At 44.3% G+C, this 25,215-nt stretch overlaps 2 pseudogenes; both read right to left on the bottom strand.

Moving 5' to 3' along the window:
• Nucleotides 1-430: 430 nt before the first annotated feature.
• LOC136503758 (disease resistance protein RGA4-like) lies at nucleotides 431-6,119 on the bottom strand (annotated as a pseudogene).
• A 15,541-nt stretch (nucleotides 6,120-21,660) lies between these two features.
• On the bottom strand, nucleotides 21,661-24,143 carry LOC136503759 (uncharacterized; annotated as a pseudogene).
• Nucleotides 24,144-25,215: the final 1,072 nt, after the last annotated feature.

Consider the following 25,215-nt stretch of genomic DNA (forward strand, 5'->3'; position numbering starts at 1 on the left):
CGCACAATATCAGTTGAAGGAGCAGAGGCTGCATGCAAGGAGTCGAATAGTCACGACTCACGAGCCTCTAGAGTTCCACGGTGGTTAACGCACATTGGCTTCGCACACAATTCCACATCGTTATGACGAATTAATACTGTGACTGCATTACAACGATTGTGAAGAATAATTTAAGCATCAGTTGCAACACAGAGGGGCAGAGCTTCATTGACACCAACGTGGGTCTGTTAGTTTAAAGACATAATTAGTTTCGTTTAGACCTTGTTAGAATTTGACCCAAATTCCGCCACTGGAAACAGTATAAAAAACGGCTGCAAATGCATAAAAACCAAAGTTGCAATTTAACAAACAATTGAAGATTTAGAAAAAGAAAAAAAAACTCCATTGTCTCAATAACAATCAAACATATATTTTAGGACGTCCCTTGTCACAATCATAAACACGTGCATGGCCACTAGTAGGTAATATTATACTTTCAAAAGAAACTAGTCGGTAATATTAAAGACTAATGACATGACATCATATATCATGCCACACCAAGCTACTGTATGTACAACCGAATATTTAGTTCCATGCACCAACATAGCAACACTTGACCCACGATAAAGGCTCTCCAAAAACAACGCATCTAAGAAGGAAATGACATGCATGTGCATCACTGTTGGTCAGACCATAGGTATTTACCATGTAGACCAAGTTCTTCTTGTATGGAAGAGACTTAACCCAAATCATCATCATTACTCATTAACATCCTTTTTTTGGGTAGAATTGAAGGGTGACTTGGCTAATATATTGAGTTGGCTCCATTGAACATAACTTCCTCTTTGATCGGTTAGCAAAAGAGCATATTTTATTTCCTCCTAGGCTGACCACCCTTGGATAGCAATCTTATATTTTGATTCCTCCATGGCAATATGTTTCGTTGTTGCTTGCTGTTTCTCGGATCACCCCTTTACCCTTAAGTACTAAATGATCAGAAGTAGAACCCAGTATCCCATTTGTTCTTGATTGAACCATACTATTTTCATGCGTTGTCTGCACAGGAGTGTGTTCCAGTGGCTCCTCGATCAGCAGTTGCTCGTCAATCAGAGTCTCAAGAGCTGCTTCCTCTGTTCCAATTGTACTCTCCATGGGCTCATGGTATGTGGAATCATCGATTTCACTGCTGGGCCCAGAACAGTCACAAGTGGAAAGAGGCCTATGTTGTACATAAGGTCTGGGTGCCTCATGAACTAGCTGCCCTTGCATGACAACCTCCTCATGCCCTGATTCCTCTGGTAATGCAAATGGGTTCTTAGGCTCATTGCCCACCGGATCATTGCAAGTTATGAAAGGCAAAACGATCAGCCTGCTAGGGTGGTTTGATGCTGCTGCTTCCCATTCTTGCCTTAATGGATCACTGACTTCAGGATGAAGTTCGATTTCCTGGAGCATTCTGAGGTGTCTAATTTCAATACCCGAAGGACCAGTTAGATGCTTACATAGTAGTTGGAGTGAGACAAGTTCTGGAAGTGCTCCTTCTTCGACTATGGGGAGGACAGGGTTCTGATGTCGCACAAGAAAACACAGCCGTCGCAAGCTTTGGAAAGTGCCACCTTTAATGACGAAACCATCAATCTCATCAGCTATCAGTTTGAGATAAAGCAATAATGGCATTTCACTAAGCACAGACAAAAGATTCCTAGAAATAATGGCAGACGAAAGGCACAGTTCAGTGAGTCCTGAAAGTATGCCAATAAACTCAGGATATGTTGATAAGTTGTCATGGAGTTTCAGTGAGCTGAGATAATATGTTTCCTGCAAAGATGTGCTATGAGAACAGAGTTCTTGAAGAGCATTCAGTGATCCTCCAGGTACTCCTTGAAAATCGATTGACAGGGAGCGAGCATCTCCAGCACCCATGGGAGTTTTGATGTATTGCCCAATGGCCTTTACCAGTTCAGCCTTCAAGTGGTTATTGTCTCCGACATCTCCAGTAGACTCGCACCATATCTTCACCTTTTTCAAGTTCTTCATATGGACCATGAGTTGCAGAAATCCTTGCTTTTGGCTCCCATCATCAACAAATCCTGCTAGGGTCTCCAGCTTGCTTTTACTGAATAGGTCCTCAAGTCCTTCATTTTTAGACAGTCTCGCCATTTTACAACTCAACATTGAGTATCGATCTAAAAGCTTAAACTTTCGAATCAGATTAACCAAACAAGGAAGCCCAATGACTTCCACTGGCAGCACATTTACAACCGTTTTGCTCAGAACGAGTGTCTCCAACAGTTTGAGCTTCGCGATTTCCTTGGGAAGATTTGTAATATTGCAACTGAGGCTCAGATATCTCAGATTCCAAAGCTTGCATATTTTCCTGACATGGCTATCATTCATGTCGGTGCATGCTTCAAGATCCAAGACTCTCATAAGTTTATACTTGCCAAGATCAGAAATAGCACCACCAGCATTCCCACTGACTGTCAGAGACCGGACACGAGATAAGTCCATCTTCATGGTTTTTGTGGACTTTGTGTCATCACAAACATGACCATTGACAAAGAGATGACGAACTATTTGGTCACTGGGAGCATGAGAGCACATGATGAATTTCTCATGCATGGCCCTGTGCAGCAGGAACTCATGCATGATGCCATGGGTTTTGCACGTCTTAATTTCTGCATTTTTCCTAGTTTTAACAGGCAAGACTATATTCCGGTCAATGAGAGTCTTGAAATTTCCATTTGCTACATTCTGTTCACTCAATGTATTGTCTTCACTTAGTGCATATCCTTCGGCTAGCCATCGCCTGATTATGACATTCTTCCTGAGCAGACGATCATTGGGGAATATACTAAGATATAGCAAGCAGGTCATCAGAGAGGCTGGTGTAACTATCCATAAGCACATCACGAAGCCTTGCGAAGTTGGGCTCACCATCTTCTCGTTCAAGATAAGAACCTAGCTTGCTGCATAATTCTGAGCAAAACTGCCCTGTAGGTTCATCTTCGCTACTTAACTGTCTAGCCACACTGACAAGAGCAAGTGGAAGACCGCCACATTTCTTCAGGAGTGTTTCTAAACCCTGTACCAACTCAGCTGTACATCTTCCATGAAGAGCAATTGTCATAGAATCTGTCATTCCAAGAGTCCTCATTTTGTAGACACAACCGTTAGCATCGCTGCGTCTATTAGCTGTGGGCCGAAAGGTTGTTGTCACTACAATTCTGCTGCCTTCTCTGTTTCCTTCAAAGGCTGATGATATAGTATCCCACTGCTCCTCCTCAATGTCATCAACATCATCAATAACAATCAAATACCTAATAGAAGGAGCAAAAAAAGAAAAGTTAATTCTGTGAGTCGAATTAAAGACAATAAGTGTAGGTGAAGTTGGGGAGGTTGGTAATCTGAGTTTGAGTTGTTTAGACACTAGTTGTTCTTTTCTGTCTGATTAGGGTGTCAGGTGTGCCTCAAATACGATCTCAACCATGTATCAAATTATGTTCACTTTGTGCTTATAAAACATGGGAGGCCTTCTCTCTAAAAAAATTGTTAAATCTAAGGTTTTAGTTTACAAGAGTCCTGCAATCCAGCAAGGGTACTGAAAACCACAAATATATGAGGTCTCCAGAGCTTATTGGGATTTAACAAGTGATGTTTTTGCAGACACACTATGCTTTTATCTTTCCAAATAGCAAATATGGTTGAGGGCGCATGTTTTCCCTGAAATTAAGACTATAATTCAAGACTGGAACGAAATATGGTTGAAAGGAAATCTGAGATTTCACGAGTGATTTGTATATAACATAGTGAAACTAACAAATATGGTTGAGGGCGCATGTTTCCCTGAAATTAAGACTATAATTCAAGACTGGAACGAAACACCGTCATCATACTTCTAGTACACATACACACACGAATTCTTGGGTCATAATGCTATCACCTCATCGACCAGGCCGTGATTATACATAAAGGGGAAATATGAACAGTACCTCTTATCCTTGAGGTATTTGGTGAGCGAAGATTCGGATTATTGCTGTCCCGGGAGAAGCTGCTGGTGTATATTCTCCAGAATCCCCGCGGCATCGCCGTCCTCCGGCGAGCGCACGACGACCCAAGCGCGACAAGGCAAGACTATATTCCGGTCAATGAGAGTCTTGAAATTTCCATTTGCTACATTCTGTTCACTCAATGTATTGTCTTCACTTAGTGCATATCCTTCGGCTAGCCATCGCCTGATTATGACATTCTTCCTGAGCAGACGATCATTGGGGAATATACTAAGATATAGCAAGCAGGTCATCAGAGAGGCTGGTGTAACTATCCATAAGCACATCACGAAGCCTTGCGAAGTTGGGCTCACCATCTTCTCGTTCAAGATAAGAACCTAGCTTGCTGCATAATTCTGAGCAAAACTGCCCTGTAGGTTCATCTTCGCTACTTAACTGTCTAGCCACACTGACAAGAGCAAGTGGAAGACCGCCACATTTCTTCAGGAGTGTTTCTAAACCCTGTACCAACTCAGCTGTACATCTTCCATGAAGAGCAATTGTCATAGAATCTGTCATTCCAAGAGTCCTCATTTTGTAGACACAACCGTTAGCATCGCTGCGTCTATTAGCTGTGGGCCGAAAGGTTGTTGTCACTACAATTCTGCTGCCTTCTCTGTTTCCTTCAAAGGCTGATGATATAGTATCCCACTGCTCCTCCTCAATGTCATCAACATCATCAATAACAATCAAATACCTAATAGAAGGAGCAAAAAAAGAAAAGTTAATTCTGTGAGTCGAATTAAAGACAATAAGTGTAGGTGAAGTTGGGGAGGTTGGTAATCTGAGTTTGAGTTGTTTAGACACTAGTTGTTCTTTTCTGTCTGATTAGGGTGTCAGGTGTGCCTCAAATACGATCTCAACCATGTATCAAATTATGTTCACTTTGTGCTTATAAAACATGGGAGGCCTTCTCTCTAAAAAAATTGTTAAATCTAAGGTTTTAGTTTACAAGAGTCCTGCAATCCAGCAAGGGTACTGAAAACCACAAATATATGAGGTCTCCAGAGCTTATTGGGATTTAACAAGTGATGTTTTTGCAGACACACTATGCTTTTATCTTTCCAAATAGCAAATATGGTTGAGGGCGCATGTTTTCCCTGAAATTAAGACTATAATTCAAGACTGGAACGAAATATGGTTGAAAGGAAATCTGAGATTTCACGAGTGATTTGTATATAACATAGTGAAACTAACAAATATGGTTGAGGGCGCATGTTTCCCTGAAATTAAGACTATAATTCAAGACTGGAACGAAACACCGTCATCATACTTCTAGTACACATACACACACGAATTCTTGGGTCATAATGCTATCACCTCATCGACCAGGCCGTGATTATACATAAAGGGGAAATATGAACAGTACCTCTTATCCTTGAGGTATTTGGTGAGCGAAGATTCGGATTATTGCTGTCCCGGGAGAAGCTGCTGGTGTATATTCTCCAGAATCCCCGCGGCATCGCCGTCCTCCGGCGAGCGCACGACGACCCAAGCGCGACAAGGGAATGCATCGGCGACAGGGGCGGCGTGGTAGACTGCCCTGGCGAGGTTAGTTTTCCCCGCGCCGCCAAATCCAACGACGGCGACAACCTTCGGTTGGCCCTCTACTTGGTCCAGCCCGCCACAGGCCCACAGCCCACAGTCGGTCAAGACAGGCCTCCCCTCTCTTAGGCTGTGTTTGGTTGGTGAAAAGTTTTTAAAAAAATGTCACATCGGATGTTTCGTATGAAGTCGGAAGAGAATTTCGGATACTAATAAAAAAACTAATTACATAGTTTGTCTGGAAACTGCGAGACGAATTTATTAAGCCTAATTAATCCGTCATTAGCACATTTGTTACTGTAGCACTTTAGTGTCAAATCACGGACTAATTAGGCTCAAAACGTTCGTCTCGCAATTTACACGCAAACTGTGTAATTAGTTTTTTATTTCGTCTATATTTAATACTCCATGCATGTGCCGCAAGATTCGTTATTGTAGTTTTTCGTGAAAAATTTTTGGATCTAAACAAGGCCTTAATATCTTTGTTTAGGAGAAAATTATAATTTTAGGGCGTGTTTGGTTTGCTACCCTTACATGCCATGCCATTCCGTGTAGCTCCCAAGTTAAGTTTCAGCGTGCGTTTGGTTCGCTGCTAAACTCGCAGCATGCCGCGGCCTTGCCACCATGTCGTAGTTTGTTTTTGACGCCACATGCGAGTATGGCGAACAAATCATTCGTCACAGTTTTGGCGTAGCCGCAACGGCGGCGTGGCATGCAGCAGTGCGAAATAAATGCACCCTTGCAGTCATAACAAGTGGGCTTCGCTCAAACGGCATCAGAGTTATAGGCTTCGCTCGAATGCGCTTGTGAAATGAGATCCTCACTCTAAAGTGCTAATTTAGAATTTCGGCCCTCTTTCAATTATTTTCACCTAAGTAACCAAACGTGGAATGGCGTTTTTGCCCCTTTACCTTCACCCTCGTCGTCTCCGTTTGTTTTACCTTCACCCTCATCCTTGTCATCTCTCACGTGTTCATGGCATTCAGGACAAGTTGGCGCCCCCGCCCCAAGCAAGTCCGGCACCCCACCCCGAAGGTTTGGTGCCCCCGCCCCGCCACTCCAAGCAGACGTCCGCCCTTAGGCCAACAAGGCAAAACAGACAAAAAACACGCTCTCCCATTTTTGCAGATACGAAAATGAGATCCTTCAAATACGTAAACAGGCGAGATAAAAGTAGAAAATGGAATGGGACGGAAAGGGGTTTTTCTCGTCCATTTTCATCCCTAGGCACTCCTGCTGTCGAGGGTTGGGGACGACTGTCTCTATGTGGCACTGCGCTCCCGAGGTCTGCTCCCTCGTCTCTACGCTCAAGACCAGAGGGGGTGGGGTGATGCTGGGGAATGGTGGGCAGTGGTGCCGGGGCTAAGCACTGAGAGCAGGAAAAAGCCCTATCGAAGAATGAGAGGAGGGATGACAGAAGCGCAAGCGCCCAAGGGCAAACTAGAAACTTTAGGTCACAATTTGTTTCCATAAAATGATTAGAGAAATATCAAAACTGTGAAATGACATTTTTATGGTCGGCACATATTTAATAGGCAAATTTTGGTGTGGGACATTGTAGATTCGTGTATTTTGTTGGAGCACACCGCCAACTCCAGTATTGGCTGAGCACCATCACGAAAATGGGATCCTTGGCCGTAGCACACCACCTCCATTAAAATATCATTTGCACTGGAATTGGACAGAGAACATCTTTGCACTGGTCGACTTTACCCCTAGCTTGGCTACATGGTCGAACCAAACCCAGTCACCCCTATCCAGTCACGCTCTCCTTCCTCGAGATGTTCTTCTTCCTCCATCTTCCTCTCTTGCTCGTCTCTCTGGCCAAACCCTAGTTCGTGGGGCCGCACAGAAGTGAAGCATGGCGTCGAGCTCTCACTCAGCGGTTGTGCAGTCAGATGCGCCCTCTCTTACCACTTATAGGGATGCGCAGGGGAACCTTCCATTGGTGGAGTGCCGCTACTGTGGCAATCCGATGATTGGCCGGGTTTCACTCAAGGAACATAGCTTTGGGGAGAGGTTCTACAAGTGTCCAGTATTCGAGCATGTAAGTTGGTAGATCAGGTGGTTCATCTTCTCCTTCTTTTGGCTTATTAGTTTGGTAGATTAGATTTGACCATTCATCCTCTTGTTCTTTGCTATGTGTCAGTTTTTCTGTTGGGAGGAACAATATGTGGAGTGAAAGCATCTAGGCCCCTTGTTGGGTTTCGGTGATTAATGATAATACAAGATTACTATGACTAACGTGCGTTTTGTAGAGGTAATTAAGTTAGGTCATGGTAATGGAGATCAATTGGGCAATCAAGGTGGTCATGCCCCTACGATAGAAATCGTTTCGGTTTTCAAAGGATGGACGACAAGGTTAAGGATGACTAGTTCTAAGTGTCGATTGGAGTTGGAGAGACACTTAGAGTAGTTTAGGACTTTGTTTTTCCTTTGGCCGTACTATTAAGGGGGGTATGGACGGGTAGCTTGACCTAGATGAGTCTAGTGAGTTAGGTGTGGTGCACACTTATTAAAACTAGCACTAGGTAGCTCCACAATAGCCCTATGATCCTTTGGAGCGAACTTCATTCACATATGATCGAGAGTTGGAAGTGAATGGAGGGTCAAATGCTGTCTGGACGCTGGCTTCGGTGCAACCGGACGCTAGCCGTAGGGTCCGATCAGTTCATTTGATCAAGGAGATTGCGTCTGGCACGACCGGACGCTGAGTGGTCAAGTGACCGGACACTGAGAGGCAGCGTCTGGTCGACTCCAGTAAGGTTCCAAAAGAGTGAATCTGCGACCAAACGCGCCTAGTCAATACTGACCAGACCCTGAGGATCCAGCGTCCGGTCGAGTACAGTAAGCATCCAGTGAGGGAAAAATGAGATCGGACGCGTCCGGTCAGTAGTGACCGGACCCTGTTAGCGTCCGGTCAACACTTAAACACTGGTGTGCGGGTGGAACTGACCGGAGCGTTCGGTCAACATGACCAGAGCGTCCGGTCACCCCATAGAGGCACATAATGGTTTGTTTTTTAGGCTGCCTTATAAATAGAAGCTTCACTCGTGTGTGGAGTCACTTTTGCTCATTCCAACAGCTAAGAAACACGTTTGTGAGTGCCAAGAAGAGCAAGGTCCTAGTGAGGTGATTGAGATTTGAGAATCCAAGAGAGTAGCCTCATTAGTGAATCAAGAGTAGCAAAGTGTGCATCCACCATTCTCATTAGGCTTCGTGTGGTCAAGTGAGAGTTCGTGCTTGTTACTCTTGGTGATTGCCATCACCTAGACGGCTTGGTAGTGATTGGAAGCTTGGTGATCACCCGGCGAAGCTTGTGGGTGACCCAACTCAAGTTATGAGCTGTTGTGGGTGATTCACCGCGACGGAGTGTCGAAGAATCAACCCGTAGAGAGCACTTGATCCTTGCGCGGATCAAGGGGGAGCTACACCCTTGCACGGGTGCTCCAACGAGGACTAGTGGAGAGTGGCGACTCTCCGATACCTCGGCAAAACATCGCCGCATTCCTCTCTCTCTCCATTTACTTTGAGCATTTACTTCGAGCAATTCAATACTTGTTTTTACATTCATAGAATTGCCATGCTAGAGTAAGTTTGGAACATAGGTTGCAAGTCCTTTGTGCGTTAGATTGATAGAAACACTTTTCTAGGCATAAGGGGTTAATTAGGCTAACCGTAGGATTTAATTATTGCAAGAAAATTTAGAATTAGCCCAATTCACCCCTCCTCTTGGGCATCTTGATCCTTTCAATTGGTATCAGAGCCTCATGCTCACGTTTTTAAGCTTAATCACTTTGAGCAAGATGTCTCATGGGGATGGACCTCCTCCTATCTTTGAGGGAGATGACTTTCCATATTGGAAAATTCACATGGAGGCGTACTTAGAAGCTCTAGACGTTGGTATACTTAGAGCCGCCTCACAAGGCTTCCCAAAACCTCAGAATGCTACTAACTTACAAGGCGATGAGGTAAATTATGAAAAGTGGAATGCAAAAGCTCGAAACACCATCTTTATAGGCCTTTGCAAAAATGTGTTCAACCGCGTAAGGAACCACAAAGACGCCCATGCACTATAGTCGGATGTTTGTGCGCTCCATGAGGGAACCAAGAGTGAGTGTGAGGAACGCTATCATCTTGTAATTAAAAAGCTAAATTCATTTGAGATGCTTCCCAAAGAATGTGCTAATGAGATGTATTCACGTTTAAATGTTCTTGTAGAGGAAGTCATTGGGCTTGGACTTACTCAAATGTCACCATCCGACATTGTGAGAAAGATCTTGAGTGTCCTCCCCATTGACAAATATGGGCATATTGTGACCGTGCTACATCAAGGTGATCTTTTCGCCGCTACACCGACACAAATCTTGGGAAAGATCAATGCTCATGAGATGTACATGCACATCACACCACAAGATGGTTCATCCTCTACCAAGAAGAAAGAGAAGGACTTAGCATTCAAAGCTAGCCAAGATAAGGGCAAAGCAAGACTTGAGTATGAGAGCTCAAGTGATGAAGAAGATGAAGATGAAAATCTTGCTCTCATGGCGAGGAAAGCCACCAAGATGCTAAAGAAGCTAAACAAGAGTGGCATAAAGTTCGACGGCAAGAAGAAGAAGTTCTTCACAAGCTCTAGAAGAAAGCCAATCTCCGAAATGGATTGCTTCAATTGTGGTGAACTTGGTCATCTAGCACATCAATGCACCAAGCCCAAGAAAGACAAGTTCAAGAACAAGAACAAGGGCAAGAAAGATAACTCAAGTAATGAAGATGAAGATGAGAAGAAGAAGAACAAGCCATACAAGAAGAGAGATGGCAAAAAGAGGGACTTCCATAAGAAGAAGAAGAGTGGAAAGGCCTACATCGTCGGTGATTGGCTCACGGACATTGATTCATCTAGTGGATCATCCGATGATGATAGTGAAGATAAGAAGGTGGCCGCCATTGCTATTGATCTTTCATCTTCACCGCCACCATCGCTATCATCCTCTACACACCTATGCCTTATGGCCAAGGGTGAACGCAAGGTAACTAATAATGATGATAGTAGTGATGATGATAGCGATAGCGATGATGATGATTCACCTTCATATGATGATCTTGTCAAAATACTAAGAAAATACACTAAGATCATTAGAAAGAGTAGAGCTAAAAATGAAAAGCTTGATGCTAAAAATGATTCACTCTTAGCTAAATGTGATACATTGGAAAAGGCTAATGTTGAGCTTAAAGAAACAAATGGTGCTATATCATCCAAACTCAAGGAGCTCAAATCTTCTAAGAATGAGCTTAAAGATAAACATGATAAACTTGAGTGGGTACACAATGAGCTCATCACTAGTCACAACAAGTTAAAAGATGAATACACTACTCTTAAGATCAATCATGATACTCTTGTTATTGCTCAAGAATTTTTACCAAATGAGCCACATGATACGACTAACCATGTTGTTAAGATTGATATAGCTACATCATGTGATGATTTAATTGATGAGAGCATTGAGCAAGGATCTAGTGGCAAAGGCAAGCAAGTGGTTGAGTGCAATGACTATGATGAGTATGTCAAGCTCAAGAGTGATAATGAGAAGCTCAAGAAAGATCTTGAAGAGATCAAAAGCCACAATGCCATTGTGCTAGAAACTCTTGATCATCATGAAGAGTTGATCCTTGAGAATGAGAAGCTCAAAGAAGAAAACAAGAAGCTCAAGGAAGAGAAGGAAGATGATGCTCTAAAGGAAGAAAATAAGAAGCTCAAGTTGGAAAAAGAGCATCTCAAAATTGGGTTGAGCAAGTTTGCTAGAGGCAAGCACCTCCAAAGTGAGCTACTCATGAACACCGTCATGAAGATGGATAGAAGTGGCATTGGATATGTGGCAAGTGTACAGAAGAAGAAGGCTCAAGTTCAACAACAATAATCAAAGCCAAAGCCAAAGCCAAAGAGATGTTTTGAGTGTGGACAAGAAGGCCACTTTGCTCACGAGTGCCAAACTCCACCGCCACAACCCTTGCCCAAGCATGCTAGACCCTTTGCCTTCAATGCTCACTACATGCTTAGAAAGGATTCTAGTGGAAAGATGAAAATCATGTTCTTAGGACCCCCTAACAAGAATAGGCCTAAGAAGATTTGGGTGGCTAAGTCACTTGTTGAGAAGGTGAAGGGCCCTCAACAAGTTTGGGTTCCTAAAGCTTGAATCTCTTGTGTGTAGGTGAACTACAAGACCGATGAAAGTTATTGGGTTATTGATAGTGGTTGCACTCAACATATGACCGGTAATCCTTGTATGTTCACCTCACTAGATGAAGAGGTAGATGGACAAGAGAAAATAACATTTGGAGATAACTCAAAGGGCAAGGTTAAAGGATTGGGCAAAGTGACAATATCAAATGATCATTCCATCTCCAATGTGCTTTATGTTGCTTCATTGAGTTTCAACTTGCTATACGTTGGACAATTGTGTGATCTTGGCTTTCAATGCTTGTTCACCGAGAAGGAGGTTGTTGTATCCAAGGTAGATGATAATCAAGTGATATTCAATGGATTTAGATACAACAACTTATATCTAGTGGACTTCACCTTCGAAGATGCAAATTTGAAAACTTGCCTATTCACCAAAACAACACTTGGGTGGCTATGGCATAGAAGACTTGCTCATGTTGGGATGAGCTCACTCAAGAAGCTTATGAAGAATGACTTGGTGAGAGGGTTGAAGGATGTGAAGTTTGAAAAGGACAAGCTTTGTAGTGCATGTCAAGCCGGCAAGCAAGTTGCAAATACTCATCCAACCAAAGCTTTCATGTCAACCACAAGAGTGCTAGAACTCCTTCACATGGATTTATTTGGACCAACAACATACAAGAGTTTGGAAGGAAATCTTTATTGTCTTGTGATTGTTGATGACTATTCAAGGTATACATGGGTATTCTTTCTTTATGACAAATTCGAAGTTGCATCTTGCTTCAAGAAGTTTGCCAAGAGAGCACAAAATGAATTTGAAGTGAAGCTCAAGAAGATAAGAAGTGACAATGGAAAAGAATTTGACAACACAAACATTGAAGCTTATTGTGATGAAGTTGGGATCAAGCATGAAGTCTCCGCAACTTATACTCCTCAACAAAATGGTGTAGTTGAGAGAAAGAACCGAACTTTGATCACTTTTGCAAGGACAATGCTAGATGAGTACAACACCCCCGAAGCTCTATGGGTGGAAGCAATCAACACCGCATGCTATGCATCAAACCGCCTATTCCTTCAAAAGTTCCTTGGCAAGACACCTTATGAGTTGCTCAACGGGAAGAAGCCATACGTCTCCTTCTTTAGGGTGTTTGGTTGCAAATGCTACATCTACAAGAAGCGGCAACACATAGGGAAGTTCTAAAGACATTGTGATATTGGTTTTCTTGTTGGTTATTCATCAAAGTCCAAAGCATATAGAGTATTTAATCATGTCACCGACTTGGTTGAAGAAACATATGATGTGGAATTTAATGAATCTAACGGCTCCCAAGGAGCACATGAGAATCTTGATGATGTAGGTGATGAACCATTGAGGGAGGCTATGAAGAATATTCTAGTGGGAGACATCAAGCCAAAAGATGATGAAGATGATGTACAAGTCATTGATCAACCTTCTTCATCAAGTGTGTCACAAGATGGTGAAAAAGATGGGAGAGTAGAAAATAAAGACACTCATATCTCCCATGAGCAAATAGTGGTACAAGCACAAGATGTTGATGCTCTACAACCACCTCCTCAAGTGGTCAATAGAAGAAATACACCTCTCCTACAAGATCATCCATAAGATCTCATCATAGGGAGTCCATCAAAGGGTGTAATGACTCGATCTCAAAAACTTGCTTTATTTATTGCTCATCACTCTTTTGTCTCTTGCTATGAGCCTACCAAGGTAGAAGAAGCTCTTAAAGATCCGGATTGGATCAATGCCATGCATGAAGAGTTGAACAACTTCACTCGCAATGAAGTTTGGACTCTTGAAGAGCGACCAAAAGGTGCAAGAGTCATTGGAACAAAGTGGGTGTTCCACAACAAACAAGAAGATCAAGGTGTTGTTGTGAGGAACAAGACAAGACTAGTGGCAAAGGGGTTCTCCCAAGTTGAAGGTTTAGATTTTGGAGAGACCTTTGCTCCGGTTGCAAGATTAGAAGCCATCCGTATCCTACTTACATATACATCACATCATGAAATGAAACTATATCAAATGGATGTGAAAAGTGCATTTTTAAATGGCTTTATTAATGAACTAGTCTATGTTGATCAACCTCCCGAGTTTGAAGACCCTAGATATCCTAATCATGTTTATAGGTTGTCCAAGACACTATATGGGCTTAAGCAAGCCCCAAGAGCTTGGTATGAGCTCCTTCGGGACTTCCTCATTGAGAAGCGCTTCACCATTGGGAAGGTCGACACCACACTATTCACCAATAAGCTTGATGGGCATATCTTCATTTGTCAAGTATATGTTGATGATATCATCTTTGGATCATCAAATGAAGACTCATGCAAAGAATTTGGTGAATTGATGTTAAAGGAGTTTGAGATGTCAATGATTGGTGAGCTTACATTCTTTCTTGGTTTTCAAGTCAAGCAAATAAAAGAAGGCATCTTCATCTCTCAAGAGAAATACACAAAAGATCTTCTCAAGAGATTCAAGATGGATGAATGTAAGCCAATCAAGACACCAATGCCTACCAATGGATATCTCGACCTAGATGAGGGAGGTAACCCGGTTGATCAAACTCTCCACCGTTCCATGATTGGTAGCTTGTTATATTTGACCGCATCTAGGCCCGACATCATGTTTAGTGTGTGTATGTGTGCTAGATTTCAAGCTAATCCTAAGGAAACACATTTAATTGCCGTAAAAAGAATCCTTAGGTATCTTAAGTACACACCAAGCATTGACCTTTGATATCCCAAAGGAGCTATATTTGAATTAATTGGCTATTCCGATTCGGATTATGCCGGATGCAAAGTTGATAGAAAAAGCACATCCGGAGGGTGCCATTTGCTTGGTAGATCACTTATGTCTTGGTCCTCCAAGACACAAAATAGTGTGGCTTTGTCCACCGCCGAAGCGGAATACATTGTCATGGGTGCTTGTTGTGCACAAATATTATACATGAAACAAACTTTGCTAGACTATGGTGTAGTTCTAGAAAAGGTACCTCTTTTGTGTGACAATGAAAGTGCGGTAAAATTTGCAAATAATCCAGTTCAACACTCTCGCACCAAGCACATAGATATCCACCATCACTTTCTAAGAGATCATGTTGCTAAAAATGATATATCACTAGAAGGTGTAAGAACCGAAGATCAATTAGCGGATATCTTCACTAAACCGCTAGACAAGGCTACATTTTGTAGATTGCGAAATGAGCTCAATGTACTTGATTTTAGTAACTTCACTAAAAGATGAGCTTGTGTTGTCCCTTGCATTCATTGTAATATACAACATGTTTAACGCTTTATAATGCATATTGGGCTTGTCTAACATGGTTAAGATAACCGCCGAAAAGCGTGTGAAGAAGCTTAACTTTGGATCAAACTTGACAAGCAACTAGATTTACTTATAAGTATTGCATATGCATGAATGTTGTTTTCATCGTTTTGTTCCATTTGCCCTCTCATTGCCTATTTTCTTAAAAAGAATTATAGCCTAAGGCAAAATATTTTGAAAAATATGAGGGTTTGAGAGAGGCCACTCACATCAGTCCCAATTGGTGTTTATTTGGATCTTATTTGAGTTGGGACTTGATTGGGAATAGGCAGCGTGGAGGAACATTGAAGATTTGCTGGAAAAGAGTGACCGGACGCTGCATCGGACTCTAATGTCCAGCGTTCGGTCAGTTCATAGGAGGTGAACTTGCTGCGAAGGAGTGACCGGACTCTGCCTTTCTATGTCTAGTCAGAAGACATCTCAACGTCTGGTCATTTGGAGAAGAATCAGGCTGAGTTGACCAGACTCTGGCTGCGTCCAGTCGGTGTCCACCGGACGCGTCCGATCGCGATTCTAGAGGAATTGGACCTCTCTGGAATCGACCGGACGCTAGGTGGTAGCGTCCAGTCGCTACCACCAGAGCGTTCGGTCAGTAGATATCGTGTGGCATCAGGTCTCTTTCCTGTTTTCCTTTTCTGACTCATGGGGGCCACCCTATTTAATCAAAGCACCGGCAATTTCTTTTGACCTAATCCACGCCGACATCGCCGCGCCCCCATCGTCCCATGCCACCGCATCACGCTCGCTGGATTCGCCACCCACGTGCCTCTAGTGACTTCCCGTGCTGCCGAGCCCCGCATGCCTCAGCCCGCGCTGTGCTCCCTGCACCGCCGCGCGTGCCCTAGTCCCCGTGCTAGCACAAGCTCCACCCATGCGCCTTCGTTCCAGCGCCATTGTGGCCTCGTCCTAACCTACGCTATGCTTCTCCCAAGCCGTGGCCTATGCCGCCATGGTCCAAAGCCGACCTTCTGCCGTCCAGCGCTGGTAAGACCCTGCTCATGCCCGTGCATCCTCCTTGCAACTCGCCTGTGACCTAGCTATTCATCACTACGCCAATTTCATAGGGCCGTCGATTCACTGCTCACCGCCAACCCTAACCCAAGATTCGGTGGTTCCCCGCATGTCACTTCTCTTTTCATCAGATCACCATTTTGTCAGGTAACAAGCCAGTCGCTTCAATTTCGTACCTACATTGCTTGCTTTCATAGGGTTTCGCATCTATTAGATATATCGTATTTACTTATATATCCTTCTATTCCATCGTGCAGATTGAGCGTCTTCATGGTAGTCCATCTAGGACTGTCATGATGGCAGGACGACGTCTTCCCATTGTGGATCCTCAGCCTCAGGGGGAGTCACAGCAGGAGTCATAGCAGCAACCCCCACCAGCAGAGCCTCAGCCAGCTCAGGAGACATAGGAGGGACAGCAGTCACAGCAGCCTCAGGAGGGTGAGGAGGGCCAGTAGGCTGAGGAGGCCGAGGAGACCGAGCAAGCACCCTAGCCACAGCTACGCCGCTCTAGTCGTACCCATGTTCCAGTCTCACCGAGGCCACCGACACAACAGAGGGGATCTCATCCACCGCCTAGACCATAGGGTCCGCCTCCAGTGACCCACCTTGACTTGAGGGCCGCCACGACCAAGCAGGTTCAGTAGCTTCGCTTCATGGAGTTTGATGTGTGGTTTCTACCCAGGAGGGATGAGAGAGCAGCAGAGGGATTCTACATGCCATTGTAGGAGGATTTCTATAATGCCTATCTGAACAGTGGAGCAGTCTTTAGATCTCAGAGTCTACAGCATAGAGGCTATAGTCGTAGTAGCTGGAGAGCACATTCGCCCCTACCTTGCATATCTGCCGGGGCTGACAGATCTGATTGGCCGGACAGGATTGTATGTACCATCTTAGGTTCGGCAGTTCTATGCTTCACTCTACATTGACCCGCATCATAACTTTATACACTTAGCATTCAGAGGTAGAGACTACAGGATGATGAGTCAGAGGGCCAGGGAGATACTGAGGCTATAGGAGCAGCCTGTCAGGTTACATGAGGTATGTTGTGGACAGCAAGAGCCTCCTAGGCATCCTCATGGTGGTTTGGTGCCCCCTACAGATCTTGTGCGCCATTGCTTTAAGGAGCCCTTTGGTGAGGGGTCGAGGAGGAACCCCAGTAACCTTACTCCTACAGCTAGAGTGCTAGAGGCTATCATAAGGAGGACATTACTTCCCAGGATGGGATACAGAGAGGGCTTGACTCGCCTCCAGCTTTGGCTCCTCAATGCCCTGATGCAGCAGACAATGTTTGATATTTGGGATCTTCTTTTGTCTGAGATGGAGGACACGATAGCTGAGGGCTTCAAGGGTCGCAGGCAGCTTCCATATGCACATTGGATCACATTCCTTATTCTCAAGGTTGTGCAAGTTAGGACACCAGAGATGGTTGCAGAGTACAAAGGTGCCCCCACAGAGTTTCCAGCTTATAACATGGCACAAAGGATCAGGCATAGCACACCACTGGCACCCACTCAGCCTCACCATTGTCCAGATGTACCAGAGTCCATAGCTCAGTAGGACGAGATTATCAGAGGCATAGCCGCTACTGAGGAGGAGGAGCTTGAGGCTTAGGAGGAGAGGAGCGAGTCTAGTGATAGTTCGGATGATGACTACCTACCTATTCCTCATATGCCTCCACGCAGACATGATGTAGAGGCTGGCAGTTCTAGCTCTGCTCCACCTGCACCGTAGACGGACCCCGCTTTGATTGCTATCCTTGAGCGGATGTAGCAAGATCAGGCTAGACAGGCTCCGGAGACCGCTGCCAACTTTGCACAGTTTCAGGCTTGTCAGGACGAGTTCTAGCGATAGCAGCAGGTCCTCCAGCAGCAGCAGCAGATGCATCAGCAATAGTTACTCATGCAGCAGCAGCTTTTGGGATTTATGCAGCATGTAGTGACAGCCATTAGGGCCCCATAGCCACAGCTCTTGCCCCAGATTGGTCAGCCTACTACCACTATGACGACTCCAACAGTACAGCCCAGTGGGCTTCAGAGTTAGGAATAGCCTCCAGCTCCGTTTGCTTCTCCCACAGTATAGGTGTCCTAGTGGTTATCCTCGCTAGTGGTAGCCCCACAGTTCACACCACTTCAGACGGGCTTCACACTAGATCGGTCACCCTCGCTATTTGTGCCTGACACGTTAGTCTCCAGGAGTCTTGGAGCATCTTTTAGCGAGTTGACAGGGATGCCTACACCGCCACATATGTATGCCCTAGGTCCTTCTATAGCAGCTCCCATCACCGTAACTACTCAGAGGCTCCCTTCTTCTGTCGCATCTTTAGATCCTACGACAGATATACCAGCAGCATCACAGGCCGCACCTGCCCTAGCTCAGACTCAGACCACTTCAGCGACGCTTCCAGCCACAGAGGGTCAGTCAGTACAAAGCTCAGGGTCAGATGATGATGGCGCCTAGTTCTAGCTTGCTCCTCGTACCTCAGCGCCCGGCTCGTCTGCTGCAGCCCCACCGACCGACCCTTAGGTTTTGGTGTTTGACGCCGAAGGGGGAGAGGGTTCGTGTATGTAGACTCAGGGGGAGTGACTTTTAGGGGGAGTCTAGTTAGCTATTAGTCTATTATATACATTTGGAGTTTTATTTGTGTGATACACTATTACTATTATGCATTCGTGTGTTTACTTTCATGCATACTATTATATCTATGTGATAGTGATATCTACGTGATTGTGATATATGACATGTGTGCTCTCTACTTTGAATTCATTGATATGTCATATCACTTGTGTTATGCTCATTTGCTTTTGCTTCCACGCTTTACTCCGATGCAAATAAGCTTTATTACTTGTACTCATGCTTATTTCATATCTTTTGAGTACATCGTGCTGGCTTGGGTCATATAAGCTTGCCTAACGATTTTATTCTTATTGACAAAAGCTTATATGAACCAAGCATGTCAAAAACCTCACTCTTTCACATACTCGAGGTGGTATTGTCATCAATCACCAAAAAGGGAGAGATTGAAAGCATCTAGGCCCTTTGTTGGGTTTTGGTGATTAATGACAATACAAGATTACTATGACTAACGTGTGTTTTGCAGAGGCAATTAAGTTAGGTCATGGTAATGGAGATCAATTGGGCAATCAAGGTGGTCATGTCCCTACGATGGAAATCATTTTGGTTTTTAAAGGATGGACGACAAGGTTAAGGATGACTAGTTCTAAGTGTCGATTGGAGTTGGAGAGACACTTAGAGTAGTTTAGGACTTTGTTTTTCCTTTGGTCGTACTATTAAGGGGGGTATAGATGGGTAGCTTGACCTAGATGAGTCTAGTAAGTTAGGTGTGGTGCACACTTGTTAAAACTAGCACTAGGTGGCTCCACAATAGCCCTATGATCCTTTGGAGCAAACTTCATTCACATATGATCGAGAGTTGGAAGTGAATGGAGGGTCAAATGCTGACCGGACGCTAGCTCCGGTGCGACCGGACGCTGGCCGCAGGGTCCAGTCAGTTCATTTGATCAAGGAGATTGCATCTGGTGCGATCGGACGCTGAGTGGTCAAGTGACCGGACACTGAGAGGCAACATTCGGTCGACTCCAGTAAGGTTCTAGAAGAGTGAATCTGCGACCAGATGCGTCCGGTCAATACTGACCGGACCCTGAGGATCCAGCATCCGATCGAGTACAGTAAGCATCCAGTGAGGGAAAAATGGGACCAGACACGTCTGGTCAGTGGTGACCGGACCCTGTCAGCGTCCAGTCAACACTTAAACACTGGTGTGCGAGTTGAACTGACCGGAGTGTCTGGTCAACATGACCGGAGCGTCCGGTCACCCCGTAGAGGCACATAACGGTTCATTTTTTAGGCTACCTTATAAATAGAAGCTCCACTCGTGTGTGGAGTCACTTTTGCTCATTTCAACAGCTGAGAAACACGTTTGTGAGTGCCAAGAAGAGCAAGGTCCTAGTGAGGTGATTGAGATTTGAGAATCCAAGAGAGTAGCCTCATTAGTGAATCAAGAGTAGCAAAGTGTGCATCCACCGTTCTCATTAGGCTTTGCGTGGTCAAGTGAGAGTTCGTGCTTGTTACTCTTGGTGATCGCCATCACCTAGACGGCTTGGTGGTGATTGGGAGCTTGGTGATCACCCGACGATGCTTGTGGGTGACCCAACTCAAGTTGTGAGCGGTTGTGGGTGATTCACCGTGACGGAGTGTCTAAGAATCAACCCGTAGAGGGCACTTGATCCTTGCGCGGATCAAGGGGGAGCTACACCCTTGCATGGGTGCTCCAACGAGGACTAGTGGGGAGTGGCGACTCTCCGATACCTCAGCAAAACATCGCCGCGTTTCTCTCTCTCTCCATTTACTTTGAGCATTTAGTTCAAGCAATTCAATACTTGTTTTTACATTCATAGAATTGCCATGCTAGAGTAAGTTTGGAACATAGGTTGTAAGTCCTTTGTGCGTTAGATTGATAGAAACACTTTTCTAGGCACAAGGGGTTAATTGGGCTAACCGTAGGATTTAATTATTGCAAGAAAATTTAGAATTAGCCCAATTCACCCCCCTCTTGGGCATCTTGATCCTTTCAATGTGGAGTACCTGGTGAAGAAATCGAAGCTTCCACCTTGCTTCTCAAAGTTAGGAAGTGCACCTATGGTGTCCTCTTTGGATTTGAATGAAGGCAGGGAGGCATTGAAGGAGGCAATTGAGGGAGTTCAGAGCTGCAATACACTGTTGGAGAGCACAACAAACAATCTAAAGGATGTAGAGGCAGCCCTGAAGAGGACTATTGATGCCAATCAAGCCTTCTGTAGCAACATTGATAAGTTAGGTGTATGGTTGCTTGTTTTAGGTGCAGCTAATATGTTTGTTGTAGTGCTACTCCTCATGGTGATGTTAGTTAAGTGAGTAGTGTATGTCTCCCAAGTGTGCTTGTCACTGAAACATCATGTTTGTGTTTGATGATGAGAAATGAGAATTGTCTACATTTATCTGGTATGAGCTATAGATAACACAGAAAATAACATTCACAAATGGAATCCAGAATTGCCATCACCACGGTGGAAACCCAAATTACATGGATAACATAGCAATATGTCTTAATTTTGGCCATCAGGTTTGGCTTAGAGTACATGTTACCAAACATAACAATGTCTTAACTGGGCCATCAGGTTTGGCTCAAATTACATGGATGAAATGGCTACTACTGGAAGCCAAAGACAACACTTACCAACAAATCCAAAATCATCAGGTTCGGCTCAAAATGCCTGAGCCAGTCACTCAGCAACCTCATCCATCAGCAGTTGCTTCTTGGCCTTCTTGGTTTTTAGATGTCGTCGCCTTGTTTGCCTTCTTGCGTTGTCCACGTGTTGATTCAACACCTTCTCCTTCCATCTTCCTCTTGTGGCTGTATGGACTTTGAAAACTTAACTAGTTAGCTTGATAAATTACATAGGAACTACAAGTTCAAAGACAGTGAGATGTATTACCTCCTAGTGTTACCAGCAGGACTGTTGGATAAAAGTGGTGGTGCTGTAATGGTTAGAACATGCTCCAGTCTAGGATTGCTGAGTTGATGCAGTACTTGTAGCCTTTGCTTTCTTGTTTTTCACTCTTTTTGGCTTAGGTGAGGCCGGAGGTGGGGCATCACTATCATAAACTGTCTCATTACAAGTCTTCATCATGTGACCAAACTGGCCACACCTTTTGCACTTTATTTGCTTCCCAGTGGCTTTCCCTCCTTCTTCTGCACCCTTAATTCTCCTTGATCTTGGTCTACCAGCAGCCCTCTTCAACATAGGTGGCCACAGTTTGAACTCCATGTCCACCTCTGGCCATTGGTTCCTATCAGTCATAGGCATTATAATTCCTGCATAGGCCTTTCTAAACATTTCCATAGAGTAGTAGGGATCCACATAGTCCTCAACACTTCTATTTCTAAGGGAGTTAATGAAACAAAGGGCATGGGTACATGGTAGTCCAATGATTTGCCACCTATTACAAGTGCATGTACTGTTATCTAGATCAACTGTGTGCCTCCAAGTCTTCAGCTCCTTTGTTGTTCCCTGAATCTTAGCTATGTTGTTGTGTCCCTTATGGATGACATACTTCAGGTTTCTACTCCTTTCATGCAGTTCTTTGGTTATGTGAGGAAGGATCTTGTCCTTCAGCTTGTTGTCTAATGTCCTTCTAAGGTCCAGCTTCTCCATGATCATCTGCCTGATTCTATCCATCAGTGGGATGACAGGCTGTGCTTTCTCTTTCCTGATCCAACTGTTGAATGTCTCAGCAATGTTATTTGTCACATAGTCACACTTGCTAGCTTCTGAGAACCTCCACCTATTCCACAGGTGTTTGTGGTTGTCCTCTATCCATTTTATTGCATTTGGGGATGCTTTCTGCATTATGTTGTAATGATGGTCATAGTGCTTCTTGTTATATGCTCTACAAGCAGGCCACAAATGCTTCTTGAAAATAGCCCCCCTGTACCTCTTCTGAAAGTTCTTAACTAAACGTCTCATACACTCCCTGAGTTCCACACCATTAGAGAACACATCTGTCACAGCACTATATATGCCCTTTCCAGCATCAGTTGATATGACAAGACCTGGGGGTGAACCTATGGCGGTCTGAAGCTTCTCAAAAAACCACTTCCAATTCTCTGCCGACTCTAACTCAAATACACCATAGGCTACTGGGAAAAGCTAGTTGTGCCCATCCACTGCTGAGGCTGATGCCAGTTGACCCCTCCACCTTCCTGTCAAAACCATGGAGTCAACACCTAAAAAGGGCCTACAACCATTAAGAAATCCATCTACACAAGCTTTCAGTGCAACAAACATTCTGGTGAACCTAATCTTCTTTCCAACCCGAGCATACTCTATATCTACTATACTCCTAGGGTTGGTCCTCTCTACCTCTGCCTTAAAATGAAAAGCATCAACAAAACTATCTTCCCACTTGCCCATCAACTACTCTAGAGCCATCCTTCTTCCATTCCATACAACATAATAAGATAATTTGATGATGTACTTCTTTTCTAGCTCTTTCAACAGTGCAGCAGCTCCTGTATTTGGCTCATCCCTTAGAGTGTTTATGACTCTGTCTCTAACCCAAGCATTGGTAGCCATGCAATTTTGGTCAAGTTTGGCCATGCTAGCACAGCTATGCTTGTCATGAAGTTTTTTTATCTACAAAAACAAAAAAAATTAGTAGGCAATACTATCAATATTTATTGCCAAAAAATTAAGTAATCAAGACATTATGAACAAGAAAAACAAAGTCAAAAGTAGGTTTGGACCTGCCAAGTCTTGCCATCCTGTAGCTCTAAAGCATGGATCCTCCACCTGCACTTCTTAGTTTTGCTCATTTTACCCTTGCAGACACCTCTGTACCTTTTAGATTCACTGTAATGGGCTACAATTTCAAATTCATGCAGGACAGCATACTACCTTATTGCCCTCTTAAATGTGTCCCCATCTTCAAATGTAACACCAATAGCAATGGTTGGGTTCTCTAGATCTATCACATGTTCTAAGATCTCACAACTAGCCTCATCATCAACATAAAGATCATCCTGCTCATTGTAGTCACCATCAGATTGAACCTCATTCTCTGAGTGTTCTTCAACATCAGACAGATAAGGATGCTCATCATTTAGACCAACATATTCTACCTCATCCTCATCCCATGGTCCCTCATCAGCAACCTTTTTTCCTTTCTTACACCGCTTGGACTTTCCTACCCCTACATTGTTAGCTTGCTCACTAACTGCCCCAACCTCTAGGCCACTAGGATGAACAATAGCAGCATCAACATCAGGCTGAACATCAATAGCAGGATGAACAACTTCCAAAGGAATGAGAGCAAGGGCACTACCATTTCCCTAGGATAGACAAGGTTCCATTGAAACACTCTGGTTGTACTCCATTGTCACAGTGTCATGAACATCCACATATAGAGGCACCCTCCTCATATCCCAATATAGGTCTATTGCTTCCATCAGCAGGGCATCAGATGATAGACTACAGAACTTAGACATCCTCTTGTTCTAGAAGGAAATGGACATTCCCTGATTCGCCCCAAGCTTCATTCCCGCTGCTATTTCATCTATTATATCCTTCACATTGGTTCTATCTCTATCCACAACAAGGTTCAGATAGTTGATTGGGTGTACTATAGTGCTACCATCATCTGTAACCCCAGCATAGTTTGGAATGCGCACATAAAGTCTACACGCCGAACTACTATCCATCCTAAAACAGAGGAACAGTGATTCAAGAATCAAAACCTAAATCTGACGACTCCAAATTGCACATCTATGGTACCAAATCAACAAGACAACTGAAACCCTAGATCAAAGAAAATGCATAAGAAAGCGACAACAATCTTACCCTTCGGGTACCCAGGACATATTCAAGCCCTTCGACGGTGACATGCGCTTCTTCCCTCTCGGTGATGACATCTTCAAGCCCTCGATCTATGATTGGGTCTTCATGGAGAACGGCGGCTTGGGAGATGAGACTAGGATGTAGAGAGGAGGCTGCGCAATAGAGAGGAGGGCGGCCTTCAGAGATGAGGACTGCGAGGACGACGCCGGCGGGTAGCTTAGTGGGCGGGGGCCAGCTAAGGAGTGGCAGTGGCGGCGGCGAGAGTGAAGGGACCGAATGGCCTCGTCTAGGTCACCCCAGATGGGCTCGAGTGGGTAACGGGCTGGTCCAGGGGCAACCACAGTCATTTTGAAGATGTTCTCTGTCCAATTTTAGTGGAAATGATATTTTAATGGAGGCGGTATGCTACGGCCAAGGATCCCGTTTTTGTGATGGTGCTCAGCCAATACTAGAGTTGGCGGTGTGCTCCAACAAAATACACGAATCTACAATGTCCCACGCCAAAATTTGCCTATTTAATAGGGATGTTCCACAACTTTTACAACATTCAGTCGACTCTTATAATGACAAAATTCTAATTTTCTACGAACGGCTCTCTCTGTCTAAAAAAACTACAATTCTAGACTTTAGGGAGGAAACCAATGTAATAAAAAATGATAAGAATACCCCTATGTAAAGCTATTCGTAACATGTTCCACCGTCTGCAGTGCTGTTGTAATCATA

Source organism: Miscanthus floridulus, chromosome 14 (genome assembly GCF_019320115.1).
Source record: "Miscanthus floridulus cultivar M001 chromosome 14, ASM1932011v1, whole genome shotgun sequence".
In the NCBI taxonomy this organism is placed as follows: Eukaryota; Viridiplantae; Streptophyta; class Magnoliopsida; order Poales; family Poaceae; genus Miscanthus; species Miscanthus floridulus.